The sequence below is a fragment of the Chroicocephalus ridibundus genome, chromosome 1, assembly GCF_963924245.1.
Source record: "Chroicocephalus ridibundus chromosome 1, bChrRid1.1, whole genome shotgun sequence".
Taxonomy (NCBI): domain Eukaryota; kingdom Metazoa; phylum Chordata; class Aves; order Charadriiformes; family Laridae; genus Chroicocephalus; species Chroicocephalus ridibundus.
In genome coordinates, this window is record NC_086284.1 from 111,229,612 (window position 1) to 111,246,002 (window position 16,391).

At 44.1% G+C, this 16,391-nt stretch overlaps 1 protein-coding gene across 1 annotated transcript in view; it reads left to right on the forward strand.

The window, feature by feature from the left end:
• Nucleotides 1–419: 419 nt before the first annotated feature.
• NRIP1 (nuclear receptor interacting protein 1) overlaps nt 420–16,391 on the forward strand; it is a 174,667-nt gene continuing 158,695 nt past the window's right edge. Inside the window, exon 1 of the mRNA XM_063347443.1 lies at nt 420–532. The gene's annotated coding sequence lies outside the window, so the exon portion shown is untranslated. The remainder of the gene's footprint in view (nt 533–16,391) is intronic.

Here is a 16,391-nt window from a genome sequence, read left to right on the forward strand (position 1 = left end):
GTTTCTCCCGCCTTTTTAGAGCGAATTCTCACCGGGGGCACACAGCCCCTTTCCCTCCTCCTGCCCCTGCCACCCCCTGTCCGGGGAGCGGGGCTGTCCCGGCAGCGGCACAGCCCCTCTCGCTCCGCCGCCGGCGCCGCCCGGGGACGCCCACAGGTGAAGCGGCCACCCCGGAGCCCCCAGGCCTTGAAAGAACCCCCTAAAAATAATTCAGGGCACGGCAAGGGTTAACTTTTTAGACCCAGACAGTCCCCTGCTGATCCGGTAATGAGTAAGCAATGCAGCTGAATGTCAATAGCGCGGTGTGAACTCGGGTAACCCAGCTGAGCCCGGCGCGGAGGTGGCGGGGGGAAGGGAAGGAGGATAAGGCGGGGGGGGGGGCTGGCGGAGGTAATCAGCTTGACCCCCCCGACCTTCCCCAGGCCGCTCGGGGTCCGGCGGCCCCAAGCCTGTTTGCAGGATGCCGGCTACGTGCTGCTTGCCCGAGTGTGAAAGCCTTTTATAACAACTGGGTCTGAGTCAGCTGTTGGAGGTAACATAATACACCTTCGTCAATAGCTATATGTTGCACAATATACGATGTGGCAGTTCCTTTCTAACTTGGGGAGCCACCCAGTCTTTTTAGGATTTCCAGGAAGAGCCGGTGGCATCTGACCTTCAACTGTTATTAAAAGAAATCAAAGATTGTATAACAGTCTGTCAGAGCGCCGCGTTTCTTAGCGGAGTTGTGTTTCATCAAATGCCTCCACATTTCTGAGCTTCACAGGTTCTTTATTCCTTTACTTGTTTATCCTCTGGTAAGCATTTATTAATAGAGAGACTTATTCCTTTACTGTACTTGTTTATCTTTCAGGGGTTTTGTTTTGTTTTTCAATTTAGAAGCAGAAGGGTCTCCCACGCATTTCACATTTCTGTCTGCGGGTGAAGTCACTGCATGGCTTTGATAGCAATCTTCCAGCTGTCCGTTTTCACCCTGGAATCCCTCCCTTTGGCTGATTTTCTGCATTATCACCATAGTTTTTGACCAAGACTATTAATCCACCTGTCCCTCTGTGAAAGTGGCTAGATCGGTCTGTGTAAACGGGGAGTAAGATGGTATGAACTGTAAGTCTGCTATTAATCCCGTTAATAAGGGATTAAAGTGAAGCCCTGTGAGTAGGAAAGGCTGATTTGATTGTTTGGGACTATAACTTAGCTCTCCCTTATGAAAGCAATGTTTGCCGTGCATCGCGTTTTGTGATTTGCATACTTGGTCTCTGAGGAAATCAAGGTTAAATATAGCAAGGAGATTCTGCCGGCTTAAACTGGTAGCACAACTATGCTTCTTCAGCCTGACAGTCCCTCGGATAGCAGAAGAAGGAGCCTTGTCTGTTCTTGCCTGGCAGTAACTGCATCCTATAACATGACTTATATTGTTACCTTATGCTTTGCCTCTGACCTTTACGTGCACTTTGCTTTATGTACCAGATAGGCTGCATGCCTTATTTTAGAAGGAAAGAAGCAGCAGAGGAACTGGACAGAAATAAATACCTTGCCACTGCTATTTTCAGTAAAAGACTTACAAAAGCAGCAGCAACGGAAAGCTGAACAGCACCATATATTCCCTGTGCAAGGCTATCATATAGAGCAACATCAATCTCATTAAAAAAAAAAAAAGAAAAAAGTTGATACCGTCTCTGTGTTAGAGCTTAGCATTCTGCTTCCTCCTCAGCCTTAAGAGAAGGCCTATAAATTATTAATACTAACATCAGTGTGAGACAACAGATGGTAAAGATTACTTGGAAAAAGTCTTCACATTAACATATTACGGCCCTAGTTTCACAGCACGTTGGGACTGCTTCCTGCTGCTGCCAGCCAACCTGGCCCTGGGAGAAACCTCCCAGCAGAGGGGAATCCTTGGACAGCAGCAGAAAGGTCCTGCCCTGGTTCAGCTGCACAGACGCATAGACCTGGCCACCACCGCAGCGAGGGGCGGTCGTGTGTTACGGCACCCCTCCCTCACCGCACCGGCACCATGAGGGTCCTGGCATCTGCTACGCCAGGGACGTGGCCAACAAAGAATGAGCTCGGGGTTAGGAAAACCTTCAGGTAGCTAAAAAATGTGTTCCTTTCTGAGATGCTTGCAGGTGGGATCAGTTGGCTTGCATGCTCTGAAAAACAAGAAATACGCATTTATCAGTTTTGAACGCTTCTTGAACCCATGTTGATACGAGACCCAAAGAATTCACTGATATACATGCGCGTTATCCAAAAATCTTGCAAGCGATGAAATGATTTAAATGCTCTTTAGAATGGGTTACTTCAGCTTCTTCAGGTTTACAAACATATTAACAGTAGTATCAAGCAAGTAAATGAGAAATGTCTTTTAAGAGGGTAAGTGTATTGTATTGTCTTGTTAGCTCGTGCTTGTTAACCGCAGAACATGACCTTTACTCTTGTTTTGGACTTACTGGTCTATGACCCTTCTGCCCATCACTCTGCTCACACCATTTTTGAAGATAACTCTGTGTCAGAACCTCTGACACTGAAGGAATTTATCCAGCCTTTTAGGGACTTATACAGGAGACATTTTCTCATGGCCCATTACTTCTGCAAATGCATATGCCACGTGAGAAGTTCACTGTGATTAAATCATGACTTAAAGCATAATTCTCATGTTCCTACATCCTTTGAGTGTCTTGGAAAATTTTCCACGAAGCCTAAATAATGAAAAGGTAAACGAGCACCACCTTTCTCAGACTTAACAGCAGTGAGCCCAAGGTGATTCTTAAAAATGAGCAGGAACCAGCTCTTAATTTATCAGCTTGTTGGAATCTTCTGCTCTCAAGAGGTGGGCAATTCGTGGGTGAGGGCATGGAGTGATTGCTAGGAAATGCCTTCAAAGGCGTTGCTGCTGTGCTGTTCTCACAACGAGTACCAAAGCCTTGGCTAAGCAGCTTTTGGTTGATACCTCATTATTTTCATAAACCAGTAATATCTATTTTACTGAACAAATATGATTATCTCCTTCATGTTTTTGTCACACTGCCTTGCAGAATCCTTCGTTGCCTTGGCTCTCGCCAGTCTTCTTTAAGGGAAAACGTCTATGTTTGCACAGCTGCCAATCCGAAACCCCCACAGTGAAACTCTTGCTTAGATCCCGGTGGCACAGTATTGCTGCATACAGACTTCACCTGCAGGGACTTCTGGCTTCACGTTCGGCTTTACATGATGATTTGGAAAGTTAGGTGCTCTGTAGAGATTTGCTCTTGATGGCCGATTTTGCAATTTATCACAACCCTGAGATGCCACCCTGGAATCAGTCAGCCCTTGAAATTTCACGATTTGGGAACGAGGTGCTAGAAGAGCTGTTTGAAGGTGCCTGATGTCAGTGTCATAAAATGTTGATTTCTGACTTTTATTATTTTTTTTCTAAAAATCATTTAACAATAGTCAACAGATTCTTGGAACAAAGGCCAGGTTAATCAGGTCTGCTACTTAAGATTATTTTAGAATTATTTTTTCCCCATAAAATTCCTCTTACTATTATAGCACCTAATTTTGGTTTATAAAATAATTCCCTAAAGACCTAGTCCTAGGGCCATTGAAGATGCAGGCAACATTCAGATTAAAGTTAGCAGGGAAAGCATTCAGGAAAAAGTATTAGTGGCATAGACAAGGGTTCAGCTGTTAGCATTTGATAATTTGTGATCACCTCTACCTAAAACCAGCTACACTGGCACAGATTTATGTTTGCCCGTGGATAACTAACAAGTGTTTACAGGCTCTGGATTACAATGGTGGCAATCTGTTATGTCACAAATAATCTTGTTTCCAAGTGGGTAATTTGTAATCTGCTTTCCGTGAGCGAATATACCCCTAATTACTTCTTTTTGTTGGCTGATTTTACGGGGACTTGGGAGTTGAGGCCTTGTTGGTCAGCTGCAGCGTGGGAGGACAGGGCACAACCCCGGGGGAGGTCCCAGAGATGGTCCACAGCCTCCCCCCGCCTCACTTAGCAGTCTTTTGGAGTCCTGGGGAAAAGCTGTTGCTAAGACATCTAGCAGGTAGGAGGGATTTTACGTTATTTATTTGCCTCCTGGGTGAGTTTCTGGACCCTCCACCCCATTGTTGGTATCAAAAGGGTGATATCACGGGACCTTGGAGGCAGAGGTGGCAACTCTCCTCTCCCGTCAGAGCAAGTGCCCAGGAAGGTTGTTAAGGTTCCCTGAGGTCAAAGGAGAAAAGCAGGAAGACATATGTAAAAATAAAAGAGTGATAAGATATGTGTAAAAGCAAGTTTACGTGAAGGAGTACAGGCTGTTCGGCACTTGTTCTGCCTGCTCTCTCAGCCACTACCAAGTGAGCAAGCTCCAATTCAGAGCCAAGGACCTTGCTTAGCCTGTGTACATCCATCCTCTCCCAAGTCCGATTTGGACCTCAAAAAGAGGTCCCTGTATCTTTAAATTATGAGATGCAGTCCTACACAAATGATCTTTTTGATTGATGTGAATCAGTTGGCCTTGGAAATCAAACCGCGATGAAGAAGCAGGGAAATCTTTTTGGCCCAGCTGGTGAAGTATCGGGGCTGGAAAGATGATAGGAAGACGTTTTGGCATCATGCAAGTACGTATAGAGGGATGAAAGTCGTTGCTAGTTTCTCGTATGCAGAGAATCGACGTAGCTCAAAACAGCAGGCACCACCTCCGTCAAAAATAGCACAGTAAGGGTACAGCTCTGCATGTTACGCTGCACACACGATATGGATGCTCAAATTCTGATATGCACTATGTTTTGTATGAAGGTCAGCTGGTGACCTATACAAAATAAAAATGCAATTAAAGATAATTTTGAAAGCATTGAAACAAACCTAACTGAACATATTGGTATGTCTGAAGGGGTGAGGGGGAAAGAAACACACAGGAAAAAAAGTTAATTAAGATTCCTGGGAAGGGAGGGAAACTTCTTGCCGCTCCGCAGAGGGACTCAGCGCTGAAGGGAGGAGCAGACCTTACGAGGTAATGAGAGTGCTAAATGGCAAAGTTGGGGCTGGGAGAAAGGTAGAGCTTCAAAGGAGGAATGTGCACAACTTGGATCTAAGCTGCCTTTACATCTGTCCTTAGCAAAGTGGAAGATGAAAGGATCTGCACTCAAAGGACCTGCTTTTCTGTTGCCTTTCACCTTCTGAGCTTATTTGTGTCTATGCAAAGGGTATGTAAATTGCCAGGGCTCCAGTTCGGTGGGTTGTTTAGCTCTATAGGATGAACCAAGCCTATACGCTGCGCTCCGAGTACGTGGGGACTCTCGTATCCCATCACGTGTTGCTGATGGTGCCGTGTACGTGCTGTTCGGGTAAGGGAGGGTGAATCCTCTCTAGCACTTTGGATGGTGTACCCATAATACTGCAACTACAAATGTCCATGAGACAAGGTGCTGGAAGACTGACAAATTTTTGGTTTGGCTTGTTTGCTACTCTACTGAGGTCGGTGGCGTGGCGCCCGTGCCTCTGCCGTGCCGCCCTGCTCCCCCTCGTGCTGTGGCAGCGGGGGCGATGCCCATGGGGAGGGCAACTCATCCCCCCAGGTGGGAGCAGAAGAGCTGCTGTGCCCGCGGTCGCCATCGTTAGCCTTCTGGCTAATGAAAGAGGCCATGTGCATGTGGGAATTGGTCTGGAGGGAGGAGGAGAGAGGGAACAGGGTGCATTGGGGGGTCCCAGACTCCAGAACCGTGAGGGAGAGGAAAAAGGGCTCTCTGCGCCGCGGAGACAGCCATCAGTTTAGTTATTGGGAGAGCATGGAAGCTGTGTAGGGAAAACGCTGAAGGACCAGGAACTGATGGAGGACTTGTCAGAGCAGAACACATATTGCGCGTTTTTTGTCTCATTTCGCTTGTGGGAGTGTTAATTATGAAACTGTAGAAATGCTTGGGAATGCCTGTATTTAGATAGTGTGCTTCAGGATTCACTGCAGTTAAGCCCCAATTACTCCAATGGTATTAAAGGGTCCTGTGTGGGTTTTGCAAAATTCATTTACATCCACTTTAAGGCCCCTTTGCACAGGCTGAGCAAATGATAACAGAACCTAAGTGGAAAAAATAAATGGAAAGGAGGAAAGATTGATCTCAAAAAGAAATGAGCTTCACATTTGTGGTCCATTATAGCCAGAGGCACAATCACCTAATCTGACTCCTAAGGTTAGTCCTAAATATCAGTGTAGGCAAGTCCCTGGATGGTTGCCAGTGTCTCAGGGCAGATAACATCAGCACAAGTCGAGAAGAGGTCTCCAAGTCTAGCCTGCGTTTTAATATACTATTAAAATAAAATGAGACAGCAATTAGTTTCTCTTCAGCTATTCCACAGCATAACTTTGTCGGTCAATTAGTATGAATAAATAAATATAGGTCTTGAATTATTAAACTGCAAATAGAAGAAGCATCTGCATTTAATATTTCACTATTCCTTCTCCTTGCTCTTTTGCTTTGCTTGGAGTTTTGTCATAGTTGGTATTATAGGAGTGCCTTTGTCTATTCTTAACTCTTTCCAAACTTTTAATTCTTCCTTAGGATAATTTTCTTACTCCAATAACACTTTTAATCTTGGCTCAAGACATAAAGGTCGGATTATCAGAGGGTATGCATTTACAGAGCAACAGTCAAGCCTCTGGTAGCAATGGGGAGGTCAGTGATTAAAAAAAAAAAAAAAAAAGAATCAGGACATTTATTTAAGAGCTTCAGTATGGGTTTACTAACTTTAGGTTCCCACTTACTGAAATCTTGGCCTTAATCTTTTTCTGCATGGGCTACAGAAGAGTAAACAATGTCTGATTATCCCACCAGTTAATCCCTTTTCCTAGTAAGAGAGGCAGAAAGAGGGGTTGATCGGGGTTAGGATATCTCCTGTTTGTGATCAAAGCCCCATAGCTACTTGAGGCAGAGAGGGCTGGTCTGACGGATCTGCTTAGGAAACTGGAGTACTACAGGCCATAGGAACTGCCCAGGACCTTGGCACCTCAGGCTCCGTGTGCTGCGTCTTTCTCAAATTTTATGTGACTGTGTGACCAACAGAGATCACTCTCTTTAGCTGCTGCATGGGGGAAAGTCAGTCCTGCAGAAAAAGAAAACCTTATTATAATTTTAAACTTTGGTTGTTTCCAGGAGATCTCTGAGAAGGCATATTGGAGCATTTTCGGACTTGTTTGTTCACAAATGCTAGCATTGTCCTCTCTGGTCACTGGTGTTGATTCTTACAGAAATAGGTCACTACAGTTCTGTACTTTACCCAAGTGTCTGGAGATCAGATCGTGTGTTCTCTGTGGGAAATGGCTGAAGAAAATATTAAATAACAGTAACATGTTTAATATTCTGTTGGTGGGACTGTCGATGCATATGAAAGGAGGAAGAAGTGCAACTTTAAGTCAATAAACTGGAGAGAGCCTGAAAGCTCCCAGGGTATTTCTCTCTCTCGTGAGATGCACCTGCCTTCTGACCTCTGGTTTTGATTTTGGACCAAATTCTCCTAGTAGTGGCACTGTTGTATGTGAGAAGAGAGTGGGTTCTCTTCTAACTGCCTCAGGGATGAAGCACAAGTGATGTCCGTGACATTATTTCGCTTAAGGTACATATGCTGGGGACCCCAAACTTTGGACTCAGGCAAGCGGTGCAGTGCAATAGGATTGGAGCTGTAGAAAACAAGTAGTGCCAAGGAACCGGTGTCCTGCTGCGAGGGTCCTTGCCTTGGACCAACTCTAGCAGCCTGAAGTCCTGCTAGCGGCTGGAGCACACCAGCTGAGCCTTTGGGATACATCCTCCAGTTAAACTTCATCTAAAAAGACCCCAGCTCTCTTATTCTGAGATGGCCTCACAGTGTGATATAATATGCAGTAAGTGTGGGCAGTTGGGAGATTTGTTAAACTGAATTAAAACACTAAAAGTGACACACCCTGCTTGAGGCAGCAGGCTGCTGCAGCCACGCAATGAACCCCCAAAAAGCCACCTCCTGCAGTACTGCAGGCTTTCAAAACCCAGCGCTGGCAGACAGCAGGGTGAGGGAAGCACATTTGCTGTGGGGAGTCGGGGTGGATTATACGAGGCTTAGTAAGACACAGGAGGGAAGGAGAAGGCTGAGCGCCACAGCCCCAGGTGGCAAAACTCAGTGGTGACCTCCACCTGCCCAGGACAGACTGACCTCTCCTGCCATCCAGCCTGTGGTTTCCCACTCGTCAGTCTTCTGTGCTCATGACAAACCTTGAGCTGCTTCTGTATATACTTTAAATGTATAATTTCTTCCCCTTTGAAGTTGCTTAAGGCACTCTGTGAGCTGAGCGCATTCCTCTTGGACTGGCTCACTGCAGTGCATTTTACAATGTTAATTTCAATGAGACTTGTTTTTCTATTTTAGTTTAAATATTTTTTTTTGCCATTTTCCGTCCAGCTTTTATGTTCATGTTTCCCCTTATTGCTCATGTAAGATCTTTGAAGAGCGTAGCTTGGGTTTGTTAAAAAAAACCTTTTGCATACTGTACAGCTTTCAGGTAGAAACCATAAATGGGTCATGGCAGCAGCCAGGGGAGGATGTGACATATAGACTTGTGGTTATGTCTTACAAGCGCTGCTGTCTGGTCTGCTCTGGTCTGCAGCATTTTCTCCTCTCTGCTTAGCTGCCATGGTGATGGGTTACTTGGACATACCATAAATAGACAAACTAGCAAGGCTTTCACTGAGCCTGATCATGAGGACAGTCCTCTGGCTTGGTGCACACGTGTTTATGCCTACGCTTGTGCAAACTGCCACTTTTCAGGCTGTGGCCTACAAAGCCTGTGCGGCAAATAGCATTGGTGCTTGCATTCACAAGCGCACCAGATCTTTTTCAGGGAGGGCTGGATATAAGAAACAGGATCCTTAATTCCGGTCAACTTGCTGCAGAGAGGTTTACCTCCTCTGCCCGGTTCCAGGCAACCTTTTGCAACCTATCAAGGCTATGCCAGGATTTAGCTCTGTAGGCAAGTGCCAGCTCTGGTGTCTCTGTATCTTTGCAAAGCAGAGATGGTGCCTTAATGCCAGCGGTGTTTGTGGGCCCGGAGTTCAGATGCTGATATGACCACCCAGCCCCCCTTTCCGAGCATGCCCCGTTAACAAGTTGCTGAAGTTCCCATGTATGAGATATGTGCCAGACCATGAGAGAGACAAGTCCCTGGCCAAAGGGCCAAGGAAGGATGCTCCCTGTGTCCCTGCAGGGTCACAAAATAACAGAGGGCTTGCAGCTTAAAGCTGCTATTAGGGCCTGAGCCTATTTGTGAGACAATCCATGAGGTACAGAACAAGTTTGTGAAGACGAAATTAAACCAGAGCTAGGACAGGGCAAGGATGAGAAGAATAAATCTTGCAACTGGACCCTGGGACTCAACTCTTGTGTCTGCAAGGCCGGGGTAGCTGACAACATCATCCCTCGTGGTGCTCCTCTGCTTGTTGGGGTCAAGTAGAAGGGCTCCTTCCCTGCCCCTGTGCTGAAGGAAACTGGTGTGTACAGGTGGTGCTCCTGACCCGAAAAGCCAGCCTGGTGCCATGGCCAGGGCATTCTGCAGAGGCCACCTGCCCTGTGGTGCCTCATGGCCGGTAGAGGAGCAGGAGCCTGAAAACCACCCCATGCAGCGTAGTCCTTAACCTGTGAGAGACAAGAGAAGATGGAGCCTAGGAAAGTGGGCCAAAAATAGTTCAAAAGAAAGAAAGAGGGAAGCAAGAAGAGAAGGCTTTTAAGAAGGGAAATATTTAATGTACGGAGGTATGTAGGGTAGGTCAGCAAGGGGGAAAAGGAGCAGACACAAAATGGATAAAGCAAGTGGAAGAAATATGGAAGGAAGAGGAAAAACTGTGTAGCTGGAATAAAAGCATTAATAAGGATGGTTGGAATTTTTAATCTATTACATGAGCTGTTAAATATAATTTTTCAATAAGGATAGCTGATTTTTTTAATGTATTAGATGAGCTCTTAAATATAATTTAATATGCTCTTTCACATTTGAATCTAATTTTTTAAAAAAGTAATTCCTAAGGGAGTCAATATGATTATTTTTTTAAATATGATTCACTTGGATTTGACTGTTATATATCTGACAAAATATTCCAACCTATAGCTTCTGCTGTTGTTTTGGCCCTTTACAGAGCATAAACCCTGCAGGAGAGTGGCAGGTGTCATAGAAAGGGAAAAGAAAACATTTAGAAATTAAACTGTTCAGAAAATGATGATTTGTAGATGATGTCTTCAACATGGAGGTGGAATTGCAGAGTGTATGTTTGTCTGTGCTTATATTTTATATACATGTATGCATGCAGTGTGTATAAAATGCAATTGAAGATGTTTTTATTAGTGAAATGATGATATATCAAGCAAACCCCTCCCTTAAGGAAAAAACCCAAAGAGCGGGGCGGGGGGGAAGAGTATCACCATTATTCAGATGTAAGACCTTGTTGTGTTGGAGAGAAGGCACTGGGTAGAGCTCGGTGACTAATTTGCTGGCTATTAGTCTTTCATTAGTTTTGCTTCCACTTCTGTTTGATTTATGTGCTACATAGCATGATTTGCTGAACAGTTTCTGCAAACAATTATTTGTTATAGGAATATAATATTCCAAACTAAAGCTACAAGTTAAATTACACAGCTTAGTTACAGGCTACATTTTTGATCCCTGACTGGATTAATAGAAAATGGGTTGCGCTTCAAGTACACAAGTGTAGACTAGCTTTTGGTTTTAAAAACAAACAAAAAAAAATTCCCCAAACTCCGACTTCATTCTTTCCCTGAAAGGTCCTGTTACTGTAGAAGACCTTTCTGAGTCAATGGGGAGTGCACACGGAAGGAGGGAGCGGCTGCGTATCGAAACGCAAGATGGTTTTTTGCCTGCACGTTCTGTGCCCTGATTTGGGAAAGCACCTTCATAGTCTGAAGTCATCCTGACTTTCTCATACGTTGTTGGGCCTGAAACACTTGCAGCAGGATTGAAGTACATGCTTGCGTTGTCTGAATTGGCATCTACATGCCTATTGTTTTTTTGGGTTTTTTTTTCAGGATTTTTTCTTTCTTTCTAAATATCGATGTCAAAATAGTAACAACAGGCTTTGTGACTAAAGAGTTCAGGTTTTCTGGGGATCAGCTGATTTAGCCTTGGGTCCTGCGAATGTTTTAAGCAGTTGTGCAATCTCATTGAAGTGGGATCTTTAAGTTCATGAAGTTGCCTCGTGTTCCTAATTGTCATGTGCACATGGCCAGGTCTTGAATCCGTTCTCACCATGCTAGATGAGATGGCTCTTGTAGGTATAACCTCTTCAAAATACATGTTTCACAAACTTGTCTTTTTTCCTTGATAATAAGGGAAAAAAACCAGATGTAATATTGTTGAATGATAAAATTGTCATTGCATTTTGCATTGAAGAGTCCGTCCTTGTATGGTAGATCTTTATTCAAAAGGTGCTAAACTAAGTTTAAATCAAAGTCATCTGATTCTTCTTACATCGGTTTTGTTGTAACTGGTCACCAATAGCTACCTGCTGTTTGGAGGATGTTTTCTTAATTTTTTTTTTTAATGGTCAATGTCTCACCCTAATATTTTTTTTTCCTCTAAAATTAAACGAGAAATCTCCTTTAAAAGGATTAAGTAGCCAGGTCATGTTTCTGTGACCTTTTCTTCTGTTAGCATTGAGTCAAAACACAGATCTGATGTGAAAATGAAAATAGCTTGTCAAGATTTACAACAGCATGCAAAGGCTTACGAGTGGGTAGATGTGAGTCAGAAAGAGAGGTTCACATGAACTTAGGGGATTTTTCTTTTTCATTGTATGTGATAGAAAGGTGCTACAAGACAAGGTATTTTTGAAAGGCACATAAACTCTGCACCCTCGGTCAAAGCGTTCACAAGAAGATGGGAGATACTCTTAGCAAAGAGGAGTTAGACTTAAACAGGCAGTGGGTCAAACCTGTGAGCTTCGTGCTTGGTCTCCATGTCCAGAGAGTCATCTGGGACACGCTTGGTAAGTTAGGAGCAAACAGGCACTTCCAGCTGGTTTAGTTCCTTATCTGCTGTGGAGTCATCGGGGGAGGTAATGCATGGAATTATGGCACAACACTGAAACATCAGGGGCAGCTGTAAGCAGCCTACTAAATGACCAAACCGAATGGAAGAATAAGCTATTGCCTATTCTCTTGTGGGCACGATAAAGTCCCTTGAAAAATCCGGTCATTTTGGTGCCACCCAGATGAACGCTGCAGCAGCACTATGCCCAGGAGTGCACCTACGGGTGTGCGCTTACGTCAAACGGCCATTGCCAGATAAAAGTTTGTGGGGGTGTCATCTGCAGTCAAACCTGAATTTTCATTTGGTTGCCATTTGAGAGCGGTCTTAAGCTTCTCTTGGATGTGGTGGCTCTGAGGTTGTCTTTTTTATTATTTTTTATATACACTTTATTTTTTCCATGCTATACTAAAGCACTCATAAAGCCTCTCCAGTGCATCTGTTCTTCCTTCCGTATCTGTACCCTCATGGCCTTTGCTGTGTCTGCTACAATAGTCTTTTGGTTTTTAACATGGTTTTCCAGCCTGGGTCTGGGTGATATGCTATTGCTGAAATCACCTTTCTTTATAATACCGTGACTTCTGTTTTGTAAAACCCAGAATATACTCTCTGATGCTCCGGGTATTAAACTCTTTCAGAAACAGTTATCCTATATCTTCAAGAGCCTATTTGACTCAGTTTATTTCTCCATACCAGATGTTTTTTTCCTTTTTTAAGATTTTTTTTTTCCCCTAGTCAATGACTAAAGCCCCTATCGCCATCATTTTTTTCATCTCTGTTGCTTTTCACATTTGCATTGTATCTATAAAGCTACCATCATTGCCTCACTGTATAGACCTCGACATCTGCAACTAACTAATCAACAACTAATTAACATAATAAAAATTGTTTCAACTACCTTCCAAACTCCAGTTTGGCAAAGGACTTCCATGCGAGAATATTTGTGACTGCACAGTCCCACTGGATTTACTGGCCCAGAGTTTTTGACCATTGGTACAACTACTGTCCTGGAAAATGCAAGCCCCAGCGGAGCTGGATGCTTGGTGTGCATCGGCATGTCCTCTGCAGGGTGGTGTTTGTGGAGTTGTGTTCTTTCCTACCTCATTTGTCTAACTTCTATATATTTAAGCACTCAAAATTTGATTGTCTGCTTGCTGTGGGAGCAGTTTTGAGGAATGGGAAAATTCTCGTCCTCATCAGCTTTGGTTAAAGATCTGCGTCCGTCTTCGAAATCGCAGCACTGCAACGTTAGCGTGTGGCAGCTGCGTGTGGAATAGGCCACAAAATATAGCAACCTTTAAAGGAAGACAAGAAGATACGGATTGAGAGTGCAAAAGGTAATAGTAGTGTGCCTATAATGGTGGTGAACTTAAATGATGATGCCTTATTAAATGAGGTCATCATCTAACACACCCTCCCCTCTACGCCTGGGAGCGAATGTGTGGCTGAATTCTGATGAAATATTTATCAGTCAGTGGGTGTTTCTTACGTTTACTCCTACAAGTATGGAGGCTAAATCACTTGTGTCAGGATGATATGAGTAAACTGAAGGTCACTTTCAGCGTACTTTAGCATGCCTCGGAGGTACTACTGATAAGGAAAAAGACAAAAGGACAAAAAACAAAATTAACTTCTAATTTCCCACCAAAACTATGGCTGTCAGAAATAGGGAGATGAGTGAAATTTCTTGTAATGTACAGCATAGGACTGTATATTTAACATATTATCTGATCCAGCCTATCACAGAGACAGAGAATGCGATTGTGTATGTGTGTGTAAGTATGAATATATATAGATCCTAACATGCAGCTCAGAAACATTTTCATATCTAGTTTCAGTTTAAAATCTTTCTGCCCTAAATTAGATGAATACATAAACAAATCAGATATATTAATTTTCGGTTGAGAATGCTTTGGTGATTGCTTACAAAGAAAAGTTATTTACATGCTGATATAAGGCATTACTTAGCATAATGAGCAGTAATTTTCTCATCCTCAAAGGTATTAGGCTCCCTTACGTGTTATACCTAACTCGGTTACATAGTTGTGCTGCTCTGTATGATCCCCAGGCGCATATTTGAAAAGCTTGGGTTTTATCTGATTGAGTTTTACGGAGCCGGCTCGGAGCCCAGCAGTCAGCCTGCGGGTACCAGACAGGCATCCCCCCACCAGCCTCCAGCACCCACCACCTCCAAACGGAGAGGCGAAAGCCAGCTGCACGCCCAGAGCCCCTCCGCTGCCGGAGGGAAGGTGGGATGGCAAGGGCTTTTGACCACCCACTGGGTGTCGGTAGGCAGCATACCCACCCACAACCATCCTTAATGCGATGGATGTAATGGTACTGGGGTTTTTTGTTTGGCTTTTGAGAAATGACTAATATATCCCCTGAGGATAACTGGTGATTATGTTATGTGCTTGTATAGGATCGCTTCCCCCTCTTCCTCTTTAAAATACATTTTATATATATATATATATATCTATCTACACACATAAGAATGAAGAGTCACAAATGGTAATAGTTGTTATTAACCACTAATGACATTGATCTGAGGCCTTAAAAAGAAGATGGTTCCTAAAGAGTGCTTTCGAAGTCTGAAGTATAAAATATTTTTCTGGCCTGAGTTGTGGAAAGCCCCTTCACTTATTCTGAGGCTTACCAAAGAACATGTTTGTGTTCAGTGTCCATCTCTCTGGAAAACAAAGACGTATGTTCATTCACGGAATAAACAAAGTGGACAGAAAATGAATTCAAGTCTCCCTTGACAATATTTTGGTTTTGTTTCAGCCTTGATCTGGTCCTGAAACCATTTTGCCTTTTAGAGTGTCTGGTTTTTTGGTTTCTAGGTTTTCTGTGGAGAATCATGGCAATGATGTGAAGTGCAGTGGTGGTTTCCATCAGGTAGATGAGGAATAGCATGAGACTTACTGAACTGAGACAGTCAACTTTGTTAGCATTTATTTGAATTCAAACCAGTGACAGGCTGCAAGTCCTACAGTCGCTCTCAGTTTTATGATCTTAAATTATGAGCTGTTCAAAAATACATTGTATTTTCTGCTTAAATAGTTTTATGTCTGTTTATATCTTAATTGAAACGGTACGTAGGCATCTGCAAGCACCTTTCGTATGAAGGCCATTATTAAATATTGGTATTGTAAAGGTGTCTTAAAAATGCATTTTTATCGCGTTACAAGGTGTTTGTTGAGAATCTCTCCATTAAACAATTAAGCCTCTAAGGCTTTTGCCTGTAGCTGGTATAGGTTCTGTTTTGTCAGCAACAATTGACATAACTGCCTGCCAAATACAAGAAGATCTTGCATTGAGCTACAGAGAGGTCAGTGTGCATCTCACAGCAGCCTGAGCTTCCCATGTTTCAAAATGGCATGACCTGGTCTTCTGAAAGCTGCCGGCGTTCTCCCTGTTACAAAGCACGCATGAACAGCAGTACTTGGAAGAAGCAAATATCTGCTTTGGCCTGAGATCACAGCTCTGATGCACCAAAGACAGGCGTTAACTAACGTAAACCAAACTGTCGAATTTACTCACTTCTTTTTAAGGGACCATAGAGGGATTTAGGTTGGAAGGGATGTCGAGAGGCCTCTAGTCCAACCTCCAGCTCCAAGTAGGGTTACCTGTGAGACCAGACCAGGTTGCGCAAGTCTTTTTCCAGGTGACTCTTGAAAACCTCTGGCAATGAGGCCTTCACAGCCTCTCTGGATGACCTCCTCCACTGTTTGCTTGTCCTCATGGGGAAAAAGTTGCTTCTTATATCCAGCCTGAATCTCTCTTGTTTCAGCTCTCAGCCATTGTGTCTCAACCTGCCATACACCGATGCAACCATGTGGCTCCAACTCCTTCATCACTGCCCTGTTGGTACAGGCAGGTGGCCACTGTGTCCTCCTGCAGCATCTCTTCCCCGGGCTGAGCAAAACGCCAGCTCTTCAGCACCCTCTCAGTTCCCTCAGTTATTCATCAGCTAAAAAAGACCTCTTTTGCCTCTCCTGCCTTAGCGCATGTTCAGTGAGGGTCACTCACAGCTGTGTGCCCGCAGATGTTGGGAGGAGAGGAGGTGGGAAGGGTAGCACAAAAAGGACTTCTGAAATGGCATAATACCTGTGCTAGTTGAGGCAGCTGCAGAGAACTGGGTGTCCTAGCTTGGGAGCAGAAAGTGGCACGGGCTGGCTCTAAACCTTTAAGTTAGAAATCATTGTTCAAAGTAAACAAGAACTGCGTGCACGCAGCGCAGGAATACAAGTGCGGGGTGTTAAGCACCCTCTGCATCATTGTGCTCTGACAGCACAGGAAGGTGCTTTCAGCACGTATCTGATGAAAGGGCCATGGGAAGGTAGAGTGAGT